This window comes from Rhamphochromis longiceps, linkage group LG22 (genome assembly GCF_057381845.1).
Source record: "Rhamphochromis longiceps isolate RC_006_pf linkage group LG22, R_longiceps_female_GT1.1, whole genome shotgun sequence".
In the NCBI taxonomy this organism is placed as follows: Eukaryota; Metazoa; Chordata; class Actinopteri; order Cichliformes; family Cichlidae; genus Rhamphochromis; species Rhamphochromis longiceps.
This window is the reverse complement of record NC_140577.1, coordinates 22490231-22503490: the sequence shown is the minus strand read 5'-3', so window position 1 is coordinate 22503490 and position 13260 is coordinate 22490231. Positions and strand designations below refer to the sequence as shown.

The window sequence follows — 13260 nt, the reverse complement described above, 5'->3', positions numbered from 1 at the left end:
TTTGTCAGTCGCAATGCTTTAAATTTGTCAGTCGCAATGCTTTAGATTTGTCCTTTGCAGTACAACTTGCCACCAAAAATATCCAGTGAATATTTACAAGCTCCAGTGGACTTCTGGGGGTGAGTAAGTGGGGGTGAGTAAGTGGTAGGTTTCCTCATGAATGATGTTCACATTAGCCTCACGTGGATTTTGAGTCCACCAGCAACTCAGAGGCCCACCGGTCCGATGACCCATGTGCTATGCTCACAACACCAAGAAAGTATGACCACAGCTGCTGTGTTTGCTCTGTGCTTCATTTACTGCTTTCATGTTTGTACATAGTCTAATGTCCAGCTCTGCTGTTTGTGTTGCATTGAATTTTGGAGCAGGGCAAATTAAATGTTTATAATGCCGCATTTTTCCACACTTTCCCAATTTGTAATCCCAATTTTATATTCTCCTTTAAGATTTTCATGGTGTTTGATGTGTTTGTAGTGATTTTAAATAACTTATATGTGGAGCCTCTCTCTATTGCCTCTTTTTACAAAATACATCAGTGTCTTTCTTGTCTGGTCTATGCACTCACAGAAAGAAATATGCAGTGTATTCCCTGTTGTGACAAATTTGATAGAACTTTACATCCACACTTATACTCAGCTATGCAAAAGAACAAGTCAGACATCAATGTTCTCACTTTTCATGGTGTAGAATGCCTGCTTTCTTTAGCTAGCTTAATAGCAATTCTTAATCTCACAAATTCTCAGTTCAGATCTGACTTGCTGAAATAAAGATTTGTCAGGGGAATTATACTAATTATGACACCTCAAATTCAGTCATGACACAGAGTTACTGAGTCCTCATATAGCGCTTATGAGTTTAATGCATGGCAGTGTATAGCACTATAGACTACCTGTTAGAAAGCCCACTGTTTACACATTATTTGCTTGGTTGAAGTGTTGTGGTTTGTTTATAGATAGTGTTTGCGCTGTGGAAATTGATATGTCCTACGTCATTGAACTCACCATATCTATGCTGACGCTCCTTGAATGCACCACTCTGTGCCGTGTGCTGCTAGTCTGCCTTGTAGCTGCTGATAGCCAAGCATTGCTCCTTGTGTCCTCTCATCAGCATTTCGTGGGTTTTGGTTTATCGCTGTGTGTGAATGCCAGAAGGTGGGTTCTGTTTACATGATGTTGCGTATGTCAGATGCTATTGTGTGTATTTGTTCCCTCGTGACTATGCTAATGTTATCTTATGCTAATGCGCTAATATGCTATGTAAGCTACTAAGCTAGTTAATGCTAATTATAAATCTTGTGTAATTATTGAAGTTGTTATAGATGTGAGTGTTGAATACAGTTCCTTGTGCTATCTCTGTGCTAGAATAATGTCTGGGCATGTTGAATGTTTTATGTGTGCTGTACTGATAGTTGCCTTATGTATCATTACAACAGACCACAGCTGAATAAATCTCTTAAACTTGGAAGCTGCCTCCGTGTTCTTTAACCGGAACACACCCACCATACCTTGCCGCTCTAAATCAAATCAGCTAAACTCCCGGAGACAACATTCTCTCCATTTTACTACCGATATATAACACTGACTGGCTGCTGTCACTGAGGAAGCTTGCAGATGGAATCCCACACCATTAAGCTCCCAGCGCACAGTTTTTGTGCTGATGTTAATGCCACGGGAAGTTTAAAACTACTTATTGATTCAATGGATCACTGTCGACCATACACCTCAGCATTCATTTGGTTCCCAAGCTACTGTGGTTTCTGAACATTTTCACACTGCAGTAAGACCACTTGATGTTGATGGTGAAAAATCCAGAAGGAAAGAAATATGACAAACTTAGCTGCTTCAATTGTGACATCCCATTATAGTCCCACACTCATTCAGTACGTTCTTTACACCAAGCCACTCCTTCATTAATGCTTGCATGCTTGTAATACAGTGTAAATATTTTTCACAATTTAACTAAATCCCAAACAAGTAAAAGAAGAACTCACGTGAGACATGTGGAGATCTTGAGACATCTAAGTCATCATCTTGAGGGTTGCTAAAAAAAATTGGAAACATGTATTAAGGTGGCCATACTAGAATATTCAATTATCGCTTCTGAATTTTATTTTGCTCTTCTGACGTAATAGTTTTACAATTTAAAAAAAAAAAAAACATATCACTGACAGAAATTAATTCATAAATCAATATGTTTATTTAAGGGTCCCTCTCAAAAACCCATGGCAATGGATCAGCAGGAATGATATGTTCGTTAAAAACTTTGTTAGTATGTGCACAAAAATCTCAAAACTATACAAATTTTAAACAGAATTGCAAAAGAAGAAATAGAGACCCCCAGCATTATGCACAGTATAAGGCGTTCATGCAATGGCATCTTTTTTCCTGTTTGTTTCATCCTTTCAAAGTTACTTACATTGCAACCATTTATTCTTCATCCAAGGCATGAGCCAAGGTGAACGGTGAGGCCTTGGCAGAGCTATACTTTCAGTGCCGTTTGTCTGTATGTCTGCAAGATTATGCAATAACTCAGCCAAAGGAAGAAACCATTAAATTATGCGTGGATCCAGGTCACTTACTTTAAAATTACAAAACGAGGCACTGGCCTTGGTTGAGGATGTGCTAACAAAAAAGCCAGCTAAGCATAGACGGCACAGTTTTAATTGCAAAAACAAAGCTTTTCCCCTTATCCTGGCAAAAGAAGGGAGTAACATCTGTAGCCATGGTAACAATATACAAAGACACAAATAGCTGCAGGATGGCATGAAAATTAAAAACTTCAAGATTATACAAAAATGTAATTAAGCAGCACTAGAACAAAAATGGCTTTACTTTTTATTGAAATATAGTCTAAAACGTGAAATGCTAAAATTTTAATAAAACTAAAACTTTTTTTACCCCAAAGAACTTAAACTAAATCAGTATAACTTGCTTTAATTATGACTGCTCAAATACAGGCACACAGTATTCTGTACACACTTTTCACATGATTAATTGTGGTTAGGGTTGCCAACCGTCCCTTAAAATACGGAATCGTCCCGTATTTAGAAACAAAAGTACACGTCCCGTATTGAGCTAATAAGGGACGCACTTTGTCCCGTAATACAGTGAGAATCAAAAGTAGTCTATAAATGTTTATGGAATTAACGCTTTGTTTGAAAACATAATTCCCAGCCCCTCTCCTGCTTTGTGACCAATGAGCTGACAGCACACTTATGACAATTCGAGTATGACAATTCAGATTACCGCTCATCTCATTGGTCGAGGAAAGGTCGCTTGCGGAGAAAATACCGGAAGACAACAGATGACCACAACAAGAAGCATGGCCAACAGGGGAACAAACGCCGACACTGCGGTGCAAGTCTCGGACAACAGTACACCTAAAGCTGGGCAGACACTGTGCGATTTTTTTTCAGTCACGTTATTCAGCTCCTGCTCAAACTGCACGATTGACTCGCAGGGGTTAGAAGTTGGTAGGTCACGATGCAGGTCTTACACTATACCGCCCGATGCTCTGATGCGACCTGAGTGCTCACACTGTGCGTCCATAAAATGAAGGTTATAACAGAAAATCTGTCGCTCTCTCTCTCTGTCTGTCTTTCACTCACACAGACACACCACCACCATCAACTTTGCTAAATTGCTAATGAAAAACACTGATCAGGCAGCTGTGATTAAGCAGCAGTGTAGATCCAACTATTTTCACGGTTGTTGTGGTCGTGATAATTTTGTGATGCCACATCGAAAAGGCTCGGATGAGCTTTCCAAAGTTCTACAAGTTGTGCCTCCATCGCTTGTGTCCAGATCACACGCTGCACAGCCGTGCTGCTCCATCTTTTTCACCGACGTTTACGTGTTTGCGCATGTGCAGTGTGAGCGGCTGTGGTGACACCCTCACGAGCGATTGATGATCGGGAGCTGGTCGTGAGGTGTTAATCGCTTCTCGTTACCCCACGTATACTACACGATGCACGATGAAGGCCAAAATCGGGCCGATCACCAAATCGGTCGCACGACTCAAAAATCTTCTCAAAATGGGCCAAAAATCGCACAGTGTGAGCCCAGCATCAGAGCAGCAATGTTTGTTGCTCAGAGAAAGAAAAGAAAAAAAGGCTGCAAAAGTACGGGGAGGAATGGGAAAAGGAAAACACCTGGCTGGAAAAGTGCATGATAACACCTATAAAACGCACTGCACTGTGTGCCGGCGCACTTTTTCCATAGGCATGCTTCTAGTGGTGGGCACATGAAGAACATGAGGGGTGTGAAAGCTCGGGGAACCCTTAACCAATTTCTTGTCCACCAGGCCACGGCAGAAGCAGATATGGTATGTAAACATTGGTTTGTTGTTTTTAAACCCTCTGGTTAAGGTTAATATGGGCATGTGCAGTGAATATCAGCGCTATGTGGCCAGAAGTGTGATAATATAATTTATTTTGTGTAATAGACAACTGCAAGGATAGATGATTACAACAAATAGATGACTAATACATAAAAGTAATACATAGATTAATAATGATGATGAGTTATGATGCGTAATCATGGGAACAAGTGGGTTTACAAACAGGAGCAGCTGATTAGCATTAGAAAAGCTGAAATAATACCTCAACTGAAGCCAATTGTACTAAATGCACTAAATGTGCACTGTTACAAGAATATTTTTCGTTCTATTGCTTTCTATTAATTTATATAATTTTAAGTTAAGCAGGACAGAGTTCTTTTAAAGAAAGATTTACTTATATCCTCAAAAGCTAAGCATGACAGGCTTCTGTTTAAGAAAGAGACCTGTTTTACTGTGTTAATGTTGTCATTTTGAGCTAAAAATAAATGGCTAAATGATCATTTGTTTCCTATATGGTCATATCACAAAGAATATGCATCTGCTTAAATCAAATTCAAGTCAAATGGTTAAAAAATAATTTCACACACAAAAAAAAGAGCTACCACACTGGGAAGGGTGAAGACAACTGGGTTGCCCGGCCCTGGCCACGAGGTGTCCCTTATGGTGGAAAGCACTGCATTTTTTTTTAACACGCAGCATGATGTATAATGTGTGTATTGGTGTGCAACTGTTGGTGAAAACTAGAAACAGAACGTGTTTATACTGATAGTGTCTCTTGTAATTACCAAGCACAAACACACAAACAACAACTTATCCAAAGTTTTAATTACATGACAAATGAGTGTAATTTTCAGAGTCACAGAAGAAAATAAGTGTCTGACTTCTGTAGCTTCATTAATCTTTATAAGCAAAGGTATTGTTTTTATAAACACATATAATTAATACCCTGCTGATAGAAACGCCAGCACTTTGACTCTGACAATTATTTGATGCTGCTTTAAAAATGTTTTCAACCTTAAAATATTGTAAAAACGTAGTATTTTGAAAAAAGAAATCATCTGATTTCAAAGTGCTTTTTTACCAGTACAACCGAAACCTATGTTAAAAAGAGGAGATTTATGAGTTTCTGATGTGACTCCAGACATGCTCCCAAAAGTATGGGGTGAGTTTAACTATCGTATGAAGAATATGACATGCATCTCGATGAGAAAACACTGGGCACTTGCAAAGATTCCCATATGGAAAAGATATATATAAATCTTATAAAGTTTGTATCTGTCTTGTGTGAAACTTGTATGAAAAGCATACAAGAGTGAAAAGAGATACAGTGGGGCAAAAAAAGTATTTAGTCAGCCACCGATTGTGCAAGTTCCCCCACCTAAAATGATGACAGAGGTCAGTAATTTGCACCAGATGTACACTTCAACTGTGAGAGACAGAATGTGAAAAAAAAGATCCATGAATTCACATGGTAGGATTTGTAAAGAATTTATTCGTAAATCAGGGTGGAAAATAAGTATTTGGTCAATAACAAAAATACAACTCAATACTTTGTAACATAACCTTTGTTGGCAATAACAGAGGTCAAACGTTTACTATAGGTCTTTACCAGGTTTGCACACACAGTAGCTGGTATTTTGGCCCATTCCTCCATGCAGATCTTCTCGAGAGCAGTGATGTTTTGGGGCTGTCGCCGAGCAACACGGACTTTCAACTCCCGCCACAGATTTTCTATGGGGTTGAGGTCTGGAGACTGGCTAGGCCACTCCAGGGCTTTCAAATGCTTCTTACGGAGCCACTCCTTTGTTGCCCGGGCGGTGTGTTTTGGATCATTGTCATGTTGGAAGACCCAGCCTCGTTTCATCTTCAAAGTTCTCACTGATGGAAGGAGGTTTTGGCTCAAAATCTCACGATACATGGCCCCATTCATTCTGTCCTTAACACGGATCAGTCGTCCTGTCCCCTTGGCAGAAAAACAGCCCCATAGCATGATGTTTCCACCCCCATGCTTCACAGTAGGTATGGTGTTCTTGGGATGCAACTCAGTATTCTTCTTCCTCCAAACACGACGAGTTGAGTTTATACCAAAAAGTTCTACTTTGGTTTCATCTGACCACATGACATTCTCCCAATCCTCTGCTGTATCATCCATGTGCTCTCTGGCAAACTTCAGACGGGCCTGGACATGCACTGGCTTCAGCAACGGAACACGTCTGGCACTGCGGGATTTGATTCCCTGCCGTTGTAGTGTGTTACTGATGGTGACCTTTGTTACTTTGGTCCCAGCTCTCTGCAGGTCATTCACCAGGTCCCCCCGTGTGGTTCTGGGATCTTTGCTCACCGTTCTCATGATCATTTTGACCCCACGGGATGAGATCTTACGTGGAGCCCCAGATCGAGGGAGATTATCAGTGGTCTTGTATGTCTTCCATTTTCTGATGATTGCTCCCACAGTTGATTTTTTCACACCAAGCTGCTTGCCTATTGTAGATTCACTCTTCCCAGTCTGGTGCAGGTCTACAATACTTTTCCTGGTGTCCTTCGAAAGCTCTTTGGTCTTGGCCATGGCGGAGTTTGGAGTCTGACTGTTTGAGGCTGTGGACAGGTGTCTTTTATACAGATGATGAGTTCAAACAGGTGCAATTCATACAGATAACGAGTGGGGGACAGAAAAGCTTCTTACAGAAGACGTTACAGGTCTGTGAGAGCCAGAGATTTTCCTTGTTTGAGGTTACCAAATACTTATTTTCCACCCTAATTTACGAATAAATTCTTTACAAATCCTACCATGTGGATTCATGGATTTTTTTTTCACATTTTGTCTCTCACAGTTGAAGTGTACCTCTGGTGCAAATTACTGACCTCTGTCATCATTTTAAGTGGGGGAACTTGCACAATCGGTGGCTGACTAAATACTTTTTTGACCCACTGTATAAGACCCCTTGAAAAATTATATAAATGAAACTTGTATGTTTTGGATACTTACTAAAACAATATATGAAAGTAATGAGAAAGTGGCCACTTTCATGAGTAAATCATACAAGCCTTATATGATTCAATATATGAAGTAGGCCACATCTTATGCAAGTCTCTTATAAGTTTTTTCTATTTCTTTTCCATATGGGTTGTAAGTGTTGTATGTAAAACTGTCAGGACCCGGGCTCTCCAGTGGATTCTATTTCTCTGTTCATTTCTCTCTCTCTTTGCTTTGTGTTCAAAGTCATCTGTGGACAGGACTCCTCCTGAGTCTCACCCAACTCACCTGTGGCTGGTCCCCACCTGTTGAAGATAAGCAATCATGGGCTCTTACTTAAGGTGTGGATAGACTCATTGATCTATTTTGGTAGTGAAACCCTGGCTCCTACATCTCTGTCATCTCCACAAGTGATTTCTCATTCACTCGACATGTCTGGAGACATGTCGAGTGAATGAGATCGGATTGTGTGGAGTGGCTGCTGGTTTGGTTTGCAAGTTGGAATCCCTCCAAGGTGATCCCCTCGAGCCCCCTTGGAACCACCTCCCTTCCTGGGTGTTTTCTCACCTGTCTTTGTTTCCCAAAAATCGTCTATCTGTACATGAACACTTTGAGCTGCCTTTGTGAGCCCTGCCTACTCACCCAGTGCCTGACGAGACAAAAACTTTATATTCAGCCATGTATTTTAAAATTTACTACAATTTTCTGTGTTCATTACTTTAAACAAAACATAACCTTTTGAAACCAGATTATTGTTTTTGACAGAACCTGACACAAGTTAACAAATGTGTATTTGCATTTATTTTGTATTTACTTATTTATATTACTTACTCGGGTTTACTAAGAGCATTGTTATGCAAAGATCCAACGAGCCAGAAAAGAAAAAAACAAATGGAATTCCCAATCCATCCAAAAAATCCAGCTCCAGTTTTGGCAATCTGTGTATCTGTGCCAGTGTGTTGCACACATAGGGTTTATGGATGCAGGCCACTAACCAAACTCCTAAGCCTTCTTATGGGCTAAATAAATATAACAAATAGGGTAGTTTCTGGCTACAGAAGATCAAGATGGAGTTACCATAAGACTAAGCTGGAGTTTTAAAATAGGATCACTTTTCAAAGAAATGTCTTCAAGCATTACTTCGGCACACCCAACAAATAATCCTTGTCCTCAATTCCTCCAACATCTTCAATTTCATAACTGCACGAGCAATCAAAATCTTAAGTGTCTCAACAGCAAATTATTGCTGCAAAAACAAGATGATTTGAGAATAACAACAGCAGTATTTTAGCAGGTGTGGTGGATGAGCGCACTCTAATTAGGGCAGGACACCAGGAGATTGATGTGGAGACAGATTGAGCCACCTGTTCGTTTCCTCAAAATTTCCCATCTCCAGTCCTTCTCAGCATCCCCTCTGCAATCACAGGCAAGGTTAAGATATTCAACTCTAATGAAAATCAGAAAGCTGACAACACGTCAAGCTGTATTTTATCAAGCTGTGTCATATTCCATCATATCAGCATAAAATCAACTGTTTTTTGACCTTTCTGGCACTGCTACAGCACGACTTAAAAAATTAGACTTAAACTGGGGGAAACTGAGTTAGTGAGTGTATTATTTTAACTGCGGAGAAAAAATAACCTTGTCTGTTTTGACTGAAGGCAAGGAATAAAAAAAAATGTCAATATTATTAGAATAATGTTCCCAAAGGTTAAACTTTTCAGTGAAGAAAAGAACAGGTAACACTATAGCAAACAGCTCGATAACACTATGTTTAGTAACATAACCTTAGCTTAGCAGAGTCATATATGATAATGAATGAAAGTGTCACCAGCACCACCATCGTTACACTGACGGTTCTCTCTTACATTTCACAGAAGAGGTGGCCCAATAATGCAGGTGGTGAAAATTAAACTGTCACTCACGTAACACACACAGAGATTCATAGTTACACGTTTTATAAAAATAAAAAAATAAAAAGATGACAGACTACTGCAAAAACATGCTAGTTGTTTTGATGGCTTTTGAGTAATGGGAGTGGATTTTGAACTGCTGAATCCCAGGAGTGGGCACTGTACTCAGTACAACTAGGCTGCTTTGCTAGCTAGGTGAAGTAATAGTAAACTTCAAAGTAAACACAAGAAATAATGTGATGCTAATAGAAGTTTGATCATTCAAATGTTTCCCACCCATATTTACATTTACAGAAGGCTAAACTAGTTAATCATTGATCTTTATATTTAATCATTATTATCTGCTCCACTAACCACTGTCTTTCCTTAGCTTTTCCTCTCCTACTTTTATTTTTTATTCATTTATCTTTTTTCCCCCACTGCAAATGTTTCACATATCCACTGCAATAACTTAAAGTTTGTGAGTGCTTTGAAGGCCCTCCAATGCCCTGGGCCCTGAAGCACTTGCCTGCCTCACCTGGTGTCAGTGAGCACCTCTGGTTCATGTTTTAAAGCTGATCATACATATCAAACTGATGGTAAATATATATATATATATATATATATATATATATATATAGACACGCACGCACACATTTGTGCTGTCCAAATTAACGCGTTAACACAAATTGATCCGCCATCACCGTCAACTTGGTCAACGTAATTAACGCATCTGGACTGCAAAATGGCTCAAAATCCCTGAAATGTGTCCGACAACGTATTTCGGGCAGTTTGTCCAAGTAGAGTTACCTTCGCACATGTGCAAATGGGCAGTTGATCTGGTAGTGACGGGCAGCTGAATCAATCAACTCATTATGGAAGATGATAAATGCACATCTGCCCTCTAGATGGGAAATTTGAGTATTAAAAAAAAACAATAGTCAGCCGACAAAGTATTATCCACATTGTGCAGGAACGAATTTTCTTTTCACCAAAGCACTTCCAGCTTAAAATATCACATTGAGGCGAAGCATACGCTAGTCGGGGATGCTGCTAGGACTTTGGCTAACGTGTCACCCAGCTTGCGACAAACCACTCGCAGAGCATCGGGGACTCAGTAAGTCTACCTCGGAAATATTGACTGACACAATTGCCAAGCGGATTGCAAAAAACTGAAGACCTATTAATATCGTTGAGAACACGCACTTTAAATAGCTTTGGTTCCTTGTTTCAAGTGCCCCCCCCCCAAGAGTGACAGAGAGAGTGGATAAATGTTTACGTTGTTTTTTCTTAATATGAATGTTCAAGATGTTCAATAAACATGTTAAGTGCGTATATTTTCCCTTTTTTCTCGAGTCTGTTTGCTCATGCAAAATGAAATGCGATTAATATACAGTAATACATGGTTGACATCAAGCTTTATGCCAAGAGTGAACAAGACATCGATTCACTGATCCACATCACCAGAATATACAGCAATGACATCAGGATGTCATTCGGACTGGAGAAGTGTAGTCAGATGATAACAAAGAGAGGGAAGGTAGTCAGAACGGAGGGGCTCAAACTACCAGAAGGCAACATTGCAGACATAGAGGACAGCTACAAGTACCTGGGGATCCCGCAGGCAAATGGAAACCATGAAGAGGCCGCTAGGAAAGCTGCAACCACCAAGTACCTGCAGAGGATCAGGCAAGTCCTGAGGAGTCAGCTGAATGGTAAAAACAAGATCCAGCTATCAACAACTACACCCCACCCATGATCAGGTACCCTGCTGGGATAATAAGTTAGCCACAGGAGGAGAAAGAAGCCACTGACATCAAGACAAGAAAGCTCCTTACCATGCATGGAGGGTTTCACCCCAAGTCCAGCACTCTGAGGCTGTATGCTAAGTGGAAGGAAGGAGGTCGGGGACTGGTGAGTGTCAGCACCACAGTCCAGGATGAGACAACGAACATCCAAGAATACATCAGTAAGATGGCCCCAACTGACCGCGTGCTCAGTGAATACCTCAGGCAGCAGAAACCCAAGAAAGAGGAGGGAGACGAGGAACCATCATGGAAGGACAGGGCCCTGCACGGTATGTACCACCGGCAGATAGAGGAGGTGGCTGATATCCAGAAATCCTACCAGTGGCTGGACAAAGCTGGACTGAAAGACAGCACAGAGGCACAAATCATGGCAGCACAAGAACAAGCTCTGAGCACAAGATTCATAGAGGCTGGGGTCTATCACACCAGGCAAGACCCCAGGTGCAGGCTGTGTAAAGATGCCCCAGAGACAATCCAGCACATAACAGCAGGGTGCAAGATGCTAGCAGGCAAGGCATACATGGAACACCATAACCAAGTGGCCGGCATAGTGTACAGGAACATCTGTGCCGAGTATAATCTGGAAGTCCCGAGGTCAAAATGAGAGATGCCCCCAAGGGTGGTGGAGAATGACCGAGCTAAGATCCTGTGGGGCTTCCAGATACAGACGGACAAAATGGTGGTGGCTAACCAACCGGACATAGTGGTGGTAGACAAACAGAAGAAGACGGCCGTAGTGATCGATGTAGCGGTTCCGAATGACAGCAATATCAGGAAGAAGGAACACGAGAAGCTGGAGAAATACCAAGGGCTCAGAGAAGAGCTCGAGAGGATGTGGAGGGTGAAGGTAACGGTGGTCCCCGTGGTAATCGGAGCACTAGGTGCGGTGACTCCCAAGCTAGGCGAGTGGCTCCAGCAGATCCCGGGAATAACATCGGAGATCTCTGTCCAGAAGAGCGCAGTCCTGGGAACAGCTAAGATACTGCGCAGGACCCTCAAGCTCCCAGGCCTCTGGTAGAGGACCCGAGCTTGAAGGATAAACCGCCCGCAGGGGCGTGCTGGGTGTTTTTTTTTTATATGTATATCCTTTTTCTTTACTGGCAGGGTATATTTGAGATTCTATGGTTTGCCCTTTGATTTGGGATTCTCCTTGACAAAGAAGATGATCATCTCCGTACTCTAAGCAGTTGCATTAACTTCGCATTGTTCCCAAGAAAGAAACTGTTAACCTCTTCATTAACTGAGTTTGCCTGTGTGGTAGAACTCTTGAAGCACTATATCGAACTCCATTAAATATAGGAGAGTGCTTTGGAACTGAAACTGACTTGACACTCATGTGAAGAAGAGTAGCTAACTAACTATAACCCAAAGCCCATAAGCGTGTATCGAAATAATTTGTTACTTATTTACTCAGACTTTCCAAATCCATCACTCAGTAACAGCTAGCGCTTAAAGAACTGGTTTGGACTTGATGTCATATTTGATTTGCTAAAGGTTAATCAGTCATTTATGAAATATGAAAATACTATCATTAAAAATGTTACACATATAAGAAAAGAAAGTTTACATCTGTGTATACCATTATTATTTATTTAATTTGAGCCTATCACCTCTTTTCACTCCTATTTATTAAAGAAAATCTAGCAAGTGGCTTTAGTTGAAGTGTAGACTATTTCAGTTATTTTTGTTCCCTTTTATTATTCTGATTGACTGTGTATTACACTGCCTATAGTTGGGCTCTGGTTAAGCTTAGTTTGGCTTAGCACAGGACATCATATAAGTACATAATGCTAGCCTCACTATACTAGTAAAATCCAGCTAATAACATGTCTGACGCTTATCAATAAAAACCTGCTCTTTTCAACCAAAATAAATAAAATGTTACCACTGCACCTTAGAAAATTAACAGTGAACAATTAACACATTATTTGTAACTGAAAAGCTTATATTAGTCAAGAATAATATAGCATAAGTACAAACAATCATATGACACATTCTCCACTTTGACACCAGCGCCATGGAGAATGCTACCTGGGATAGATAGAGTGAAGAGTGAGTTTAGCCCAGACCCCATCTGGAGTACTCTAACTATTAACAACAATTCCTTTTTTTTCTGTCTTCTCTCAGTCATAGCCACCTCTAGTACCTTGGTACTGTGCAGAAACTGCACGGTAAACTTTATATCTCTGTTGAATTCTTAAGTGCCTATTACAGAGTTCAAGAGCTTAGCGCAAGATGAAGTGGGATA

At 40.7% G+C, this 13260-nt stretch overlaps 1 long non-coding RNA gene across 1 annotated transcript; it reads left to right on the top strand.

Annotated features, from left to right (window-relative positions):
- Positions 1–1070: 1070 nt before the first annotated feature.
- Positions 1071–10467, top strand: LOC146644087 (uncharacterized). The gene is made up of 3 exons (XR_014909385.1): positions 1071–1151; positions 4221–4323; positions 7559–10467. It is a non-coding gene; the product is annotated as an uncharacterized LOC146644087 (long non-coding RNA).
- Positions 10468–13260: the final 2793 nt, after the last annotated feature.